Source organism: Homarus americanus, unplaced genomic scaffold (assembly GCF_018991925.1).
Source record: "Homarus americanus isolate GMGI-L3 unplaced genomic scaffold, GMGI_Hamer_2.0 scaffold55640, whole genome shotgun sequence".
In the NCBI taxonomy this organism is placed as follows: domain Eukaryota; kingdom Metazoa; phylum Arthropoda; class Malacostraca; order Decapoda; family Nephropidae; genus Homarus; species Homarus americanus.
Genome location: NW_024713650.1, coordinates 6283567 through 6300601, shown reverse-complemented (window position 1 = coordinate 6300601; position 17035 = coordinate 6283567).

Here is a 17035-nt window from a genome sequence, read left to right as displayed (position 1 = left end):
TGACTGGAAGGCCCATGTAAATAACACAGTCAAGGCAGCCTCGTACCGTCTCTACATGCTACGACGACTTAGGTCACTTGGGACCATCTACAACGCCTTTATTTTCCCCAAACTAACGTATGCGTCACCAGCCTGGTCGTCTTCTCTCAACTCCACCCAACAACGTCAGCTAGAGAAGGTACAGAAAAGGGCCTGCAGAATCATGCTCGGCGCAGAATACTCCGGCTACACCAACGCTCTCACCACCCTGGAAATGCCATCCCCCAGTGACCTCCACCACCAAGCACTGGAAAGGTTTGGCAGCCAACTAATGCACCTTGTCATCGCCACCTCCTGCCACCGGCAGTCCCCCACCCACCTCGCGCAGTCCGCCACTACAACAAAATTCAGCCCATAAGAGCCCGCACCGATAAATATAAGAACAGCACCATCCCATCTATTGTTAAAATAATAAACAACTCCTGATTTATGTACTGTACAGCCCTGTAAATGTATTCAACGCATATTATATCATTATGTTTAAATCAAATGTAAGCCTGTATATTTTCAGCCACCGGCTGCAACTCTATTAATAAACCGTTTATTATTATTATTACATATATAAATATTACACACACACACACACACACACACACACACACACACACACACACACACACACACACAGGAAACTTTGTATAAAGAAAGAATGTGACTCTGTAGCCCATCATCATTCTATCAACACCAGTAGCCTCAGTCTGCTCTTCTATCTACATGATGATGTAATAACGTAGTGATGACGTAATAACGTAGTGATGATGTAATAATGCAGTGATGATGTAATAATGTAGTGATGATGTATTAATGTAGTGATGATGTAATAATGTAGTGATGATGTAATAACGAAGTGATGACGTAATAATGTAGTGATGATGTAATAACGTAGTGATGACGTAATAACGTAGTGATGATGTAATAATGCAGTGATGATGTAATAATGTAGTGATGATGTAATAACATAGTGATGACGTAATAATGCAGTGATGATGAAAGAGTGATGACTAAACGTAGAATTAATAAGCAGTGATGATGTAATAACGATACGAATAATGATGATGTAATAACGAGTGATGACGAAAATGCAGTGATGATGTAAAACGAGTGATGAAGAAACGAGTGATGATGTAATAATGCAGTGATATGAATAATGTAGTGATGATGTAATGATGAGTAAAACGTGACGGCGCTGATGTATAAGTATGAGACGAAAACGTAGTGATGATGTAATAATGCAGTGATGATGTAATAACGTAGTGATGACGTAATAATGTAGTGATGATGTAATAACGTAGTGATGACGTAATAACGTAGTGATGATGTAATAATGTAGTGATGATGTAATAATGGATAAAAAACGTTCAAGCCTTCTGGTGAGATTCATCAGAGTAATTTCCTGAACTTACCTGTTTGATGCTTATACTTATAAACTGAATTCCCTCTTTAAGTCAAGATAATTACTGAAGTAATACCTGGTTTATAAACAACTTTACCTGTACCGAACACCTGGTGCTAATAGCATGTGAAACGTCTGCAGCTTAACATAATATTTATAACAAACAAACAAACAAACTGTCAGGTTACCCTCAACAACGAGTTCTGAGGTTAATTATGAAGGTACCTCATCACCCCTCTTAAAGGTTTACCTGTCTTGTCATTTATTATTATTATTATTATTATTATTATAAAAAAAAATTATTATTGTTATTATTATTATTATTATTATTATTATTATTATTATTATTATTATTATTATTGTTATTATTATTATTATTATTATTATTATTATTATTATTATTATTATTATTATATTGTTATTAATTATTATTATTATTATTATTATTATTATTATTATTATTATTATTATTATTATTATTATTATTGTTAATACAACAGGATCACAAAGACTACCTAAACAATTAACAAAAGTCACTTATATTCACAACTCTCTTCACTCTCATTCTGTTAAGTAGATGGTAAAGTGTCCCATAATTTCTACTGCAACACACAATGGTTCTGTTATAATTCAGTAGCCTTTAATAACTTATGGATTAATTACAACTACGTATTGAACCAGGTAATTAATGTTACCTGGAGGTCAATTTTCTTTTATAAATGTCACCGTCAAGTTTGTCAAAAGGTGAGATGAATTATTGAGTAACTTATTGTTGCCGTGAATACCGAGGCTTGAGACCATTGGCTGCAACATATTAGAAAAAGTAAGATGTGTCTATTGTATGTGTGTGTGTGTGTGTGTGTGTGTGTGTGTGTGTGTGTGCAGTACACAGCTGATCAGAGTTCTATAAATGTTATCTGCATATAAAAAATGTTTGTTTCATTTTATATACCGTACAGTTATATACTGAATATCTATTGGTATTCCATTTAACAATCACATTTTTGCAACTGGAAATTTTATCATCATAACAAGTACTATTATTTTTTCTAAATAATTATTATTATTATTATTATTATTATTATTATTATTATTATTATTATTATTATTATTATTATTATTATTATTATTATTATTATTATATAAAAAAAAATTATTATTATTATTATTATTACCACATACAATACATATATAATGGTTGCCTCGTGTAACGAGGACATGGCCCAAGGGCCACCTAGGCGTGAAGTTGTTTAAAGTGTAGAAGCTGTCGCGAACACAACAACCACACCCTGAGTTAACGAGCTGTATGACCCAGTGTCAAGGAATAGTCCGAGAAGTCCGGACAACCTGCCAGCTGTACTGGCCAACCATTACCCCAGAACACGATCCGCAAATTGATTAAGATCCAGGTTCCCAATTACTGCTGGATAGACAGAAGCAAATGGCGTATAGGAACTTACCCATAGTTTCATCCTACCCGGATATCGAACCCGGGTCTACTCGTTTGAGGCGAGCATGCTGACCATTACACCACATATATACATAAAGACAGACAGACTAAATTAAATTGGGTTAGGTTAGGTTATCGTTGAGGAGATAATATAGCAGATGATAGGTGACAATATAAAGGCTTTAATGACGACGCTGTTGTGAGTCTCCAGATTAATTCAGGAAGAACAGATACAAGATATAGAGGAGGAGAAAGAAGTGAAGTGATAAAGAAATAAGATGAAAGAAAAAAGTTATACTTGAATAGTGGAAGATGGGAGGTGGGGAAAGATGGAGGTGGGGAAGAAGTGGAGGTGGGGGGGGGAGGGTGGGGGGGAAAAGTGGGGGTGGGGGAAAAGTGGAGGTGTGGGGGAAGAAGTGGAGGGTGAGGGGAAGAAGTGGAGGTGAGGGGGAAGAAGTGGGAGAAGGGGGAGAGGTGGGGAAGAGAGTGGAGGGTGTGGGGGGAAGAAGTGGAGGTGTGGGGGGGGGAAAGAAGTGGAGGGTGTGGGGGAAAGGTGGAGGGTGGGGGGAAGGGGGTGGAGGTGAAAGAGGTGGAGGTGGGGAAGAAGGAGGGTGGGGGAAGAGTGGAGGGTGAGGGGGAAGTGGAGGGGTGTGGGGGAAGGAGTGGAGGGTGGGGAAGAATGGGGAGGTGAGGGGAAGAAGTGGTGGGGGGAAGAAGTGGAGGAGGGAAAGTGTGGAGAGGTGGGGGGAAGAGTGGAGGGTGGGGGAAAGAAGTGTGGAGGTGTGGGGAAGAAGTGGAGGAGATGGGGGAGAAGTGGGAGGTGGGGGGAAAGAGTGGGGGTGTGGGGGAAGAAGTGGGGGTGAGGAAGGAGCTGGAGGGTGGGGGGAAGAATGGAGGGTGGGGGAAGAGGTGTGGAGGGTGGGGAAAAGATGTGGAGGGGTGTGGGGAAGAAGTGGAGGTGGGGGAAAGATATGGAGGTGTGAGGGGGAGAGAAAAGGTTGGAGAGGTGTGGGGAAGAAGTGGAGAATGTGGGGAAGAAATGGAGATGTGGGGAAAGAATGGGTGTGGGGGGAAGAGGTGGAGGTGAGGGAAAGAGGGAGAGGTGTGGGGGAGTGGGTGTGGGGGAAAGGTGTGGAGGGTGTGGGGGGGGGAGAAAGGTGTGTGGAGGTGTGGGGGGGAAAGATGTGGAGGGTGAGGGGGGAAAAAGATGTGGAGGTGTGGAAAGATGTGGAGGTGTGGAAGGTGAGGTGGGGAAAGGTATGGAGGGTGGGGGAAGAGTGGAGGGTGGGGGGAAGAATGTGGAGGGTGTGGGGAAGAAGGGAGGGTGTGGGGGAAAGATGGGAGGGTGAGGGGGGAAAGATGTGGAGGGTGGGAAAAGGCGGAGGTGTAGGGGAAAAGGTGGAGGGTGAGGGGAAGAAGTGGAGGGTGTGGAAAGAAGGGTGTGAGGAAAGGTGTGGGAGGGGTGTGGGGGGGAAGGGTGGAGGGTGTGGGGGAAAGGGTGGGTGTGGGGAAGGTGTGGAGGGGGGTGGGGGAAAGAAGGGAGGGTGTGGGGAAAGATGAGGAGGTGTGGAAAGAAGTGTGAAAAAGGTCATGGAGGATAATGGGGGAAAAGATGGGAGGTGAGGGGAAAGGTGTGGAGGTGTGGGGGGGAAAGGTGTGGAGGGTGTGGGGGAAGAGTGGAGGGTGTGGGGGAAAGGTGTGGAGGGTGAGGGAAAGATGTGGAGAGGGTGTGGGCAGGGGGTGGGGTGTGGGGAAAGATGTGGAGGGTGGAAAGGTGTGGGTGGGGGGAAAGAATGGAGGGTGTGGGGAAGAGTGGAGGGTGTGGGGGGAAGGTGTGGGGTGTGGGGGAAAATGGAGGGTGTGGGGAAAGATGTGGAGGTAGGGGGAGAAAGAGTGGAGGTGTGGGGGAAGAGGTGGAGGAGGGGGAAAGGTGTGGGAGGTGGGGGAAGATGTGGAGGGTGAGGGGGGAAAGAGTGGGGAGGTGGGGGGAAGAAGGTGGAGGGTGTGGGGAAGGTGTGGAGGGTGGGAGGTGGGGAAAGATGGAGGGTGGGGGAAAGAGGGAGGGTGAGGGGAAAGATGTGGAGGTGGGGAAGAAGGGAGGTGTGGGGAAAGGTGGGAGGGTGTGGGGAAAGGTGGAGGGTGGGGGAAAGATGAGGGTGTGGGAGGGGGTGGGGGGAAAGATGTGGAGGGTGTGGGGGAAAGGGGGAGGGTGGGGGAAAGATGGGAGGGTGGGGGAAAGATGTGGAGGGTGGGGGAAAGGTGTGGAGGGTGTGGGGGAAAGATGGGAGGGGAAGAGTGAGGTGTGGGGAAAGTGTGGAGGGGGGGAAGAAGTGGAGGGTGGGGAAAAGGGAGGGGTGGGGGAAGGTGTGGGAGGGGTGGGGAAAGATGTGGAGGGTGGGGAAGATGGGAGGGTGGGGAAAGATGTGGAGGGTGGGGAAAGGTGGAGGGTGGGGGGAAAGATGGAGGGGGGGAAAGATGTGGAGGGTGGGGGAAAGGTGGGAGGTGTGGGGAGATGGAGGGTGGGGGAAAGGTGAGGGGTGTGGGGGGAAAGAGGAGGGTGGGGGAAAGATGGAGGGTGGGGGAAAGATGTGGAGGTGGGGAAAGGTGGAGGTGGGGAAAGATGGAGGGTGGGGGAAGAAGGAGGGTGTGGGGGAAAGGTGTGGAGGGTGGGGGAAAGGTGTGGAGGGTGTGGGGAAAGATGGGAGGGTGGGGAAAGATGTGGAGGGGTGGGGAAAGATGGGAGGGGGGGGGAAAGGGGGAGGGGGGGAAGATGTGGAGGGGTGGGGAAAGATGTGGAGGGTGGGGGAGGGGGGAAGATGTGGAGGTGGGGGAAAGTGGGAGGGGGGGGAGGTGGGGGGAAAGATGGGAGGGGAAAGAGGGGAAAGGGAGGGGTGTGGGGGAGGGAGAGGGGGAAGAAGTGAAGGTGTGAGGAGAAGTGGAGGGTGGGGGAAAGGGGAGGGTGTGGGGGAAAGGTGTGGAGGGTGTGGGGGAAAGGTGTGAGAGTGGGGAAAGAGATGGAGGGTGTGGGGGAAAGGTGGAGGGGTGGGGAAAGGTGGAGGGTGTGGGGAAAGATGTGGAGGGGTGGGGGAAGATGTGGAGGGTGTGGGGGAAAGATGTGGGGAGGGTGGGGGGAAAGATGGGAGGGTGTGGGGGAAAGATGGGAGGGTGAGGGGAAAGGTGTGGAGGGTGTGGGGGAAAGATGGAGGTGTGGGGGGAAGAAGTGAAGGGAGGGAGAAGTGGAGGGGGAAAGGTGGGAGGGGTGGGGGAAAGGTGGGAGGTGGGGGAAAGGTGGGAGAGGGGGGGAAAGATGTGGAGGGGTGGGGGAAAGGTGGGAGGGGTGTGGGGAAAGGTGGAGGGTGAGGGGGAAAGGTGTGGAGGGGAAAGGTGTGGAGGGGGGAAAGGTGGGGAGGGTGTGGGGAAAGATGTGGAGGGTGGGGGAAAGGTGTGGGAGGGGGTGAAAGTGTGGGAGGTGAGGGGAAAGGTGTGGAGGGTGGGGGGAAAGATGTGGAGGGTGGGGAAAGATGTGAGGGTGTGGGGGAAAGATGAGGGTGAGGGGGAAAGGTGTGGAGGGTGTGAAAGATGTGGAGGGTGGGGGAAGAAGAGGTGTGAGGGGAAGTGGAGGTGTGGGGAAAGGTGGGAAGGTGTGGGGAAAGGTGGAGGGGTGGGGAAAGGTGTGGGGAGGGTGTGGGGAAAGGTGGGAGTGGGGGAAAGATGGGAGGGGTGGGGGGAAAGGTGGAGGGTGGGGAGAAAGGGGGAGGGTGTGGGGAAAGGTGGGAGGTGTGGGGAAGCTGTGGGAGGGTGTGGGGAAAGGTGGAAGGTGGGGGAAAGGTGGAGGTGGGGGGAAAGATGGGAGGGGTGAAGGAGGGAGGGAGAAGGGAGGGTGGGGGAAAGGTGGAGGGTGGGGGAGGTGAGGTGGGGGAAAGGTGGAGGTGTGGAGGTGGGGGAAAGAGGGAGTGTGGGGAAAGATGGAGAGGGGGAATGGTGTGGAGGGTGGGAGAAAGGTGGAGGGTGGGGGAAAGGTGGAGGGGGAAAGGTGTGGAGGGTGTGGAGAAAGATGTGGGAGGGTGTGGGGAAAGGTGGGGAGGGTGGGGAGTGTGAAGGTGTGGGGGAAAGATGGGAGGGGTGTGGGGGAAAGGGAGGGTGGGGGAAAGGGGGTGGGTGGGTGGGGGAAAGATGGGGTGTGGGGAAAGGGAGGTGGGGGGAAAGAGTGGAGGGTGGGGGGAAGGGGAGAAGGGAGGGTGTAGGGGAAAGGGAGGGGTGGGGGAAAGGTGGGAGGGTGGGGAAAGGGGAGGGTGGGGGAAAGGTGTGGAGGGTGGGAGAAAGGTGTGGAGGGGTGGGGGAAAGGTGGAGGTGGGGAAAGATGGAGGTGTGGGGGGTGGAGGGTGGGAGAAAGGTGGGAGGGTGGGGGGAAAGGTTTGAGGGGTGAGGGGAAAGAGATGTGGAGGTGGGGAAAGGTGGAGGGTGTGGGGGAAATATGGAGGGTGGGGGAAGATGGAGGGGGAAGATGTGGAGGGTGGGGAAAGTGGAGGGTGGGGAAAGATGATGGGTGGGGGTGAAAGGGAGGGTGGGGGAAAGGTGGGAGGGTGTGGGGGAAAGGTGGGAGGGTGGGGGAAAGGTGGGGAGGGTGTGGGGGAAAGGGGGGAGGTGGGGAGAAAGATGTGGAGGGTAAAAGGTGGGGAGGTGGGGGAAAGATGGGGAGGGTGTGGGGAGAAAGATGGAGGGTGGGGGAAAGGGGAGGGTGTGGGGGAAAGGTGGAGGGGTGGGGAGAAAGGTGGAGGGTGGGGAAAGGTGGGAGGGTGTGGGGAAAGATGAGGGTGTGGGGAAAGGTTTGAGGGGGGAGGAAGGTGGAGGGGTGGGGGAAAGGTGTGGAGGGGTGAGGGGAAAGATGTGGAGGTGGGGAAAAGGTGGGAGGGTGTGGGGAGATGGAGGGTGGGAAGATGGAGGTGGGGAAAGGTGGAGGGTGTGGGGAAAGATGTAGAGGGGTGAGGGAAGAAGGAGGGTGGGGAAAGGTGGGGAGGGTGGGGGAAAGGAGAGTGGGAAAAGTGAGGAGGGTGTGGGAGAAAGATGTGGAGGGTGGGGGAAAGGTGTGGAGATGTAGAAAGATTGGGAGGGTGTGGGGGAAAGAGGGGAGGGTGGGGAAAGATGGGAGGGTGTGGGGAAAGATGTGGAGGGTGGGGGAAAGATGTGGAGGTGTGGGGAAAGGAGGGTGTGGGGGGGGTGGAGGGGGGGAAAGGTGTGGAGGGTGGGGGAAAGGAGGGGGTGGGAGAAAGATGGGAGGGGGAATGTGGAGGGGTGGGGAAAGATGGGAGGGGAGAAAGATGTGGAGGGTGGGGGAAAGGTATGGAGGGTGAAAAGGCAAGGTGGGGGAAAAGGAGGTGAGGGGAGATGTTGAGGGTGGGGGAAAGATGGAGGTGGGGGAAAGGTGTGGAGGGTGTGGGGGAAAGGTGTGGAGGGTGTGGGGGAAAGGTATGGATGGTGGGGGAAAGGTGGAGGTCTGGGGAAAGGTGTGGAGGGTAAAGATGGAGGGAGGGAAAGATGTGGGAGGGGGGAGAATGGGGAGGGTGGGGAAAGATGTGGGAGGGTGGGGGGAAAGATGTGGAGGGTGGGGAGAAAAGTGTGGAGGGTGGGGGGAAAGATGTGGAGGTGGGGAAAGATGGAAGGGAGGGTAAAGATGTGGAGGTGGGGGGAAAGATGAGGGTGTGTGGGGTAAGGATATGGAGGTGTGGGGAAAACATGTGAAGGGAAAAATAATATGAGTTCATTAGAGAAAACCTGACGGTAGGGAAGAAAGGGAAAATCTGGGTAAAAAAATATTAATGAGTCAAGAAGAGAGAAGAGTTTAAGAAATTTGATAACGGAGGAGGAAAAATAAGGCCACTGGGATGCAAAACTAGAAGATGAAAATACAATGAAAGTAAAAATTTTTGATTGGAATATAAATAGAAATAATTTGGAAAAGGGTATAAGCTGTTTGGATACAAGAGAGAGAAAGAAATATTAGAGAGTAAATGAGGAAATTCAAGTGGGGTAAAACGCCAAGTTACCAACAGAATGTCAACAGTAATATTCATATGCAAATGAGGCAATGGCAAGTTATATACGTGTTATGCCCAACACACACACTCACACACACACACACACACACACGCACGCACACGCACGACACAACACACACACACTAGCTGGAGGTCTATACTGCTCTCTCTCTCTCTTCCACCTTCGTTCTTTAATATTTCACAATGGTTCTCTCCACTCCTGTTACCTTACCATTATCAACCTTACCTTCAGTCTGCGTCTCCTCACTTATTTCTTTCTCACTTTAATGCATTCCTTCCTCAGTCTCCCCAGGAAGTATGTCTCCGCCTCTTTCTCATTAGTTATTCTCATCAGATGCTCAAGAAAATTTTCCAACCTTTTCTAATTCCTTTTTTCACTATATATTCTCTTCCTTCTTTCGTATGTATTGTTTATCATTTCGTTGTTTGTTTCTCACTTTATTCAGTTTCCTCGGCATTGTTGTTCTCATTTCAGCATCGTGGCAACATAACACAACATCTGCCATCAACGTGAACCTCTCTAGTGGTGACATACAACAAGAGGTTGAATGGGTTCATCTTTTTCATCATAGAGTAAGAAAATTGACTTAAAATTTCATGTTATAGAAGTTCCAACGTTGTGCAGTATGGGTCTGACACACCTGTTGTGTTGTATCACTTTCATTACCACGATCATTACTGACAAATCAACAGCTGACAGACAGATTGCTCAGAGTGGGACCTCAGTTGAGGCGCCCGTGTGCTTCTCTGGGGAAGACTTCTGTCAGGAGGCTCCCATCACACTCTTCCTGCACCTTCGGCCCTCTTCGCAGACAGCCACACTTGACAGCCTCAAGGTCCATGCCTGACTTGCCACCTTCTGTGTTGAAGACAATAATCCTCGCAAATGACGAGAGTTCAAACGTCCCTCATAACAGCAGCCGAAGACTCTTCCCTTGCAGTACCTCCTGAGAGGACGACCGCACTGCTGGGAGTGTGATCAATATCTCCGGAGAGAATCATCAAGACAGGTGGGACTCTTCAACCAAAAGTTTCCCATTGATGGTACAGTTCCTACCGCCGCTCACCCACGACACCCAGTGATCTACCTCAGGGTGGCCTCACAAGATGGGTCCGACTCACTGTATCCACAGAAGTTCAAGACCTTAACACAACATATTGGCCTGAGTGTTGCTACCAGGTGTCTACAACCCCCACCGACACAGCGAGCGAGGTCCTACGCCACCACGAGGAGGAAATCAATGATGAGCTCTTCAGAAGACGAGGGAGAAACCTGAGAAAAGGAGACACAAAGAGTTTGAACTGGTGGGAAGCCAGACCCCTATTACCTGGGTTGGCTGGTGATGGTGTGGTGCTGGTGTTACCTGTATTGGTGGTGTTACCTGGGCTGATGATGGTGTTACTTACGGTGCTGGTGTTACCTGTAGCGGTGGTGTTACCTGGGCTGGTGATGGTGTGGGCGGTCCGACGGCTGATGGTGTGGTGCTGGTGTTACCTGTAGGTGGTGTTACCGCTGGTGATGGTGTGGTGCTGGTGTTACCTGTATTGGCGGGCTGGTGATGGTGTGTTACTTACGGTGCTGGTGTTACCTGTAGCGGTGGTGTTACCTGGGCTGGTGGTGGTGTTTCAGATGATGTGTTATTTAGGTGCTGGTGTTACCTGTAGTGGTGCTGGTGTGCTACTTATGGTGCTGGTGTTACCTCTAGTGGTGATTGTGTGTTACTTACGGTGCTGGTGTTACCTAGTGGTGATGGTGTGTTACTTATGGTGCTAGTGTTACCTGTAGTGGTGATGGTGTGCTACTTATGGTGCTGGTGTTACCTGCAGTAGTGATGGTGTGTTACTGCGGTGCTGGTGTTACCTGTAGTAGTGATGATGTGTTACTTATGGTGCTGGTGTTACCTGCAGTGGTGATGGTGTGTTACTTATGGTGCTGGTGTTACCTGTAGTGGTGATGGTGTGCTACTTATGGTGCTGGTGTTACCTCTAGTGGTGATGGTGTGTTACTTATGGTGCTGGTGTTACCTGTAGTGACGATGGTGTGTTACTTATGGTGCTGGTGTTACCTGTAGTGACGATGGTGTGTTACTTATGGTGCTGGTGTTACCTGTAGTGACGATGGTGTGTTACTTATGGTGCTGGTGTTACCTGTAGTGACGATGGTGTGTGTGTGTTGTGGAGGGTAGAATGATGTCGAATCTAGAGAAGTTGGAGCTCAAGTTGGGAGCTGGAGGAGGAGTTATTAATCCGGGCCGGTGACCATGAACTGTGATGATAATACATTTTTTTTTTAAACGTGGCCTCCAGCCTCCCCCAATAGCCACACCTTCGCCACCATTTATTTACCTTAATATTAAATATCCTAATACATAAGAAGCTATCCTATCTGTGTTAAATTAGTTGAGCCGCAGATCTATGCGGCATTCAGTGACTGTAGCCTCATAGTCAATATCTGCAGCAGTTGTTGATAATACTACTACTACTACTACTACTACTACTAATAATAATAATAATAATAATGATAATGATAATGATAATGATAATGATAATGATAATAATAATGATAATGATAATGACAATGACAATGATAATAATAATAATAATAATAATAATAATAATAATAATAATAATAATAATAATAGTAATTATAATTATAATTATAATTATAATTATAATTATAATTATAATAATAATAATAATTATAATTATAATTATAATAATAATAATAATAATAATAATAGTGATAATGATAATGATAATGATAATGATAATGATAATAATAATGATAATGATAATAATAATGATAATAATAATAATAATAATAATAATAATAATAATAATAATAATAATTGTTATTATAATTATAATAATAATTATAATTATAATAATAATAATAATAATAATATTAATAATAATAATAATAATTATAATGATAATAATAATAATAATAATAATAATTAACGGTTTATTAAGATAACATGGCAGCCCAAAGGCTGAAAATATACAATGAACAGAGGTGATAGTTTACATATGGTGGAAGCGGGGAGTGGGTCACTTGATTGACAAAACCTTTCAATACAAAAATATAATAAAGAATGAGTCAACATATAGATTAACTATAGATCTGGTAATGTTTGAGCTGGACTTGTAAACAGTCTTCTGACCTGACATTGGCGCCAACAAAGTCCTTCCCACTGTTTGGGTGGCTGTCATACCTGGGTGCTAAGCTGCTCCCCTCACTACAGCTGCAGATGTTTGGCACATCCACCACGTGGTCGGGGTAGGTCCTTCAGCTCACACAGGGTGTTGGAGATGGTTCTTGTTCTTCGTGTGATGTAGTTAGGAATTCATAGTTCCTCACCTGGGTGGAGTAAGGGGTCATCACTTCTCTCCTGATGTAGTTTGGAGTCTTTCTTGGCTTCTCATCCAGTGTTGGTGGTGGCGAGTGTACGGCGGACCCCGGGTGTGTCAGGTCAACATTGACCACTAAACACTGGTTGTCACTCTAACAGTTGTTTCTTTGTTTCGAGTTGAAATTGTCTCTTTTGTTTATTACTTGTGGGTTGATTGTCAATCTTTGCACTGTACTGTTGGTGGGAGAATGTTCATAAATCCAGATGGGGAGGAGGAGATGGGGAAGGGGAGAGCCCGACAGACCAGGCTGGCAGCTGTCTCCAAGTCCTAAAAGATCATGGCCGCATCAGCGGGGAGCGCCGAGTACAGTACTTCCTCACCCCATGAAGGCTGAAGACGTGTGTGAGGAGTAGGTGGTGTCAGGGGGGGGTGGGGGGAGGGGTGGAGGGCAAAACTAGGGAACAAGTAAAACTACTATTTGAAGCAGAGAGGAAGTACCGAGGGCCCATTCTACCCCGTTAATTTCGGCACCTCGTCATTCCCAGTGGGAGGTGCCCGGGACAGACAAGGTGTGAAGGGATTCGAGTAGTAATGTATAAACATAAAGGAGACGAATGAAACTGCTGTAAGGGGAGGCTAAGGGACTCGCAGACGCACTCAATGGCGGAAGATAACCACGGTACCATTATGTGTCCTACAATGGTCCTCATTGGCAGCGAGTACCTAGAAGTACAGTGGACCGACCAAGCACACCGAGGAGGCCAGTAGCGGTGTTAATCCAAGCATACTGAGCTGCAGTGTGGGAGTGAGAACCAGGAAGCAGTTACGGGAGAATGGTGGCTTACAGATGAGATAGGGCCACATTCCCCTGTCATTAGCTGTTTCTTGTTGGATCTGACACTGTACACAAGACTGCCTCATCACCCGTTTGAGCGACGGTTGTGTGGGGGGCATATGTCACCTATTGTGTGTGCTTTATGCAGAGGGTCGCGGACCATGCAATCCATCGTTGTTGGCTCTGACGACATGCAATCCATCGTTGTTGGCTCTGACGACAGGCGCTGAACAGGGGATGCCTAATTAACTGCCTTAAACTATGTCGTAAAGCAGGACATTTTCCTTTATTAACTGCTGTACAATGTTGTGTATGCCAGTAATATTGACTTACCTGGCGGCTTGTTCTCTCTATCACATTACATTAAAACAATACCACATGTACAACTGCTATATTGATTGTATAAAAATAATGATGATTGTTCCTGAGGAAACTTATCTCACAGCTTACAAAACTCGACATCACACTAAATATAAGAGGCAGTGTGACCAGAACACTCCCCGCCAGTGCCCAGGGCTTCCTATCATCACTCGGGAAAGGCAAATAACAGACACAGAATAACTTGCAGGTGTTGGGTACAGGAAGGCCATCTGCCGGGGCTGAATGGCGTCTCAAGTGATGTACGAGTTGGTCATCAAGATTTCTCTTAGTCGAGTCGTAAAGTAATTGTCATTCCATAAAGCCTCAAGCCCTCGAGAGTCTCCTTCCACATTAAGTAGTTGATAGCAACTTGTAGATATTATCTGTACCCCGACACTGTCTGTTTGTCATCGTGTTTCATCGGTATTTATTTCACCTCCTGACAGTATAGCCACTTTAACTTCAATAAACTGTTGTAGTAAAATCATTACTGTGCGCCTTATTGGCTAACAATAACAGCAGTGTAGACAGTAAAACTTACGTAACCAGAGATGGAATAGCTATTGTGCAAGCAGAGGGGAAGCTTCCTGGCCTAAACACTTTTGAAAATTGACTGATGTGTGTGTGTGTGAACAGAATGTCATTTACAGCTCAATTTAACATTAAATAAAAATGACGTTGCATTTGAGTGTTGCACTAAGTATTTTATATATATATATATATATATATATATATATATATATATATATATATATATATATATATATATATATATTCAGCTGTATTCACACATCTCAGAGGCGCAACTCAGTTGTCTCTGAAGATGTCTTGAATAAAAGACGAAAGCTAAAGTGCTCCGTTGTTTCTTTCCGTGTGATTTTATCAAGATTTATCTTATCCACTGTTTTCATTGTGATCTACAGAGATGTATATATATATATATATATATATATATATATATATATATATATATATACATACCGTAGTAAGTGTACTTGTGTTAACATCATTACTGTAATATTATCATAATTGTGTTTACATTATACTCACTACAGGTGGTGAAGGGTTTGACACGCATGAGTAAACTGACACCAGAGAAAACGAGAAACCCATGGTTTAAGGAGTACTGGGAGACCTTCCGGGTGTAAGCTGGGTCCTCCGGTAGTGACCTGGCTTGTCCCAGCACCAAGAGGATCACCAAGGAGGCCGGCTACCAGCAGGACCCTAAGGTACCACTAACGTCATCACTGTAGTGTAGTAGGAACTTTCCATCACTATCCCTGGTAGTATGAGGCTGGCCCTGGCTTGTTGTCTTTTCTTAAGCAACTTCTTCAAGACTTGGCTTAATGATCACTCTCACCCTACGAAGCCTGTCCCCCTTACATAGTGGATATCAGGAAACGTTTTATTGTTGATGTTTACCTCGTAGCTGTCACTGTTTTGTTTATTCTGTGTTAATATTACTCCTTTATGTGTCCCAGAGAGTTGATTATGGCCCCTTAGATGACACTAAAGAGATCTTCCTTCCTTGTCACAAATGACATTTTCCCCGAAGAATCTTTTTTAATGCTTTGATATAATTTTCCTGCCACGGAAGTTAGATGACTTGCCCTCCGGTAGCCTGACGCCTCCCAAGTGATCGAGAAATGACTTAATGGTCACTCAGCAAAATTTACGAGCCAGGCAGCGTGGGTCAGGATCCCCGTGTTATCACAGCCCGAGTGAAGGAGGGAAGGAGAGAAACCCATAATTTCCTCCCTTGTGTCTACACCCTGAGTCTCTCTACCACACCACCGCTGTCATCTTCTCACTATTTTTCTGACAATTATCAAAAAAACCTTCACCAGCCATTTTATGTGACCGTGTGGGGATGATAGAGTTAACGATGAAATTAAAGAACAAGAAATAAGAGAAGGAACGGAGAGTAAATTTAGTTACGTCATTCGTTATAGTTGTGAGGTAAGTCATATATAACACCTGTATTATTCAATTCTACGATAACAATGTCTGGAGTCGTCAGTTGTTGTCTGATCACTGTGCCATACGAAGGTCTTCAACATAAGCAGTTTTGGACACCCTTTTCACCCTTTCAGTTCCACTTGGTGATTTTCCTTTGTCATCAACCAAATTTGAGGGATGTGTCAGGTGTCAGATGTCAGGTGTGTCAAATGTGCCAGATGTGTCAAAATGTGTGTCAGATGTGTCAGATGTGTCAAATGTGCCAGGTGTGTCAACAATGCCAGGTGTGTCAGATGTGTCAAATGTGTCAGGTGTGTACAAATGTGTCTCGAGGAAGGATGAGTCTCTTCGAAGATCTGAACGACTGGATAAAATTCTTGCCACTGCGGACAGATTCAGGAGACCCAGGGTGAGGTTGGCTACACCAGGTCTGGCATTAAGCTTCTACTGAGCCATCCGCCAGGCAGGAGCAACACCGTACCCTCCCCTGCCTCACTTCCATAGCAACGTCTTTACTTGTTTTCTTTTTTCTTCAGTAAATTCTTTTCAGCTACTGGGGACTAAAACAGAGATAAAGAGATCAGTAGATAACCAGTCACCTCGACAATCACCCCCCAGGAAATGACGGCAGAATGAGGACACCTTATCACCCTTGTTCAAAACAGCGATGCACACACGTCCATTACCAGAGAGCTCACCACCACTACCACCACCACCACACAATTATGTTGTTGCTAAAGGAAAACAAAAACTTTAAGTTGAAAAAATCACATTGCACATGAGGAAGATCTGCATTACTGTATAAAATTTACATAGTAGAAGAAAACTCAACAGGGTAGAGAACTGATCATTACTATGAAATATTGCAAATAGCAAAAGTAAAGCATTATTCCTGAAGAAACTAAGTATTACAGAAGTGGAAACATAAGATGAAACTCAACACTATAACAGGATAACAAACAAGAAGCACACCATGACAACATAGAAAAACTCAACACTATAACAGGATAACAAACAAGAAGCACACCATGACAACATAGAAAAGCTCAACACTATAACAGGATAACAAAAACAAAAGCACAATGACAACATAGAAAAACTCAACACTATAACTGATAACAAAACAGAAGCACACCAAGACAACATAGAAAACTCAACACTATAACAGATAACAAACAAGAAGCACACCATGACAACATAGAAAAACTCAACACTATAACAGGATAACAAACAAGAAGAACACCATGACAACATAGAAAACTCAACACTATAACAGGATAACAAAACAAGAAGCAACACCATGACAACATAGAAAAACTCAACACTATAACAGGATAACAAACAAGAAGCACACCATGACAAATATAGAAAATCAACACTATAACAGGATAACAAACAAGAAGCACACCATGACAAATATAGAAAAAAACTCAACACTATAACAGGATAACAAAAAAGAAGCACACTATGACAACACATAGAAAACTCAACACTATAACAGGATAACAAAAAAAGAAGCACACCAATGACAACATAGAAGAAATTCAACACTATAACAGGATAAAAAACAAGAAGCACACCATGACAAC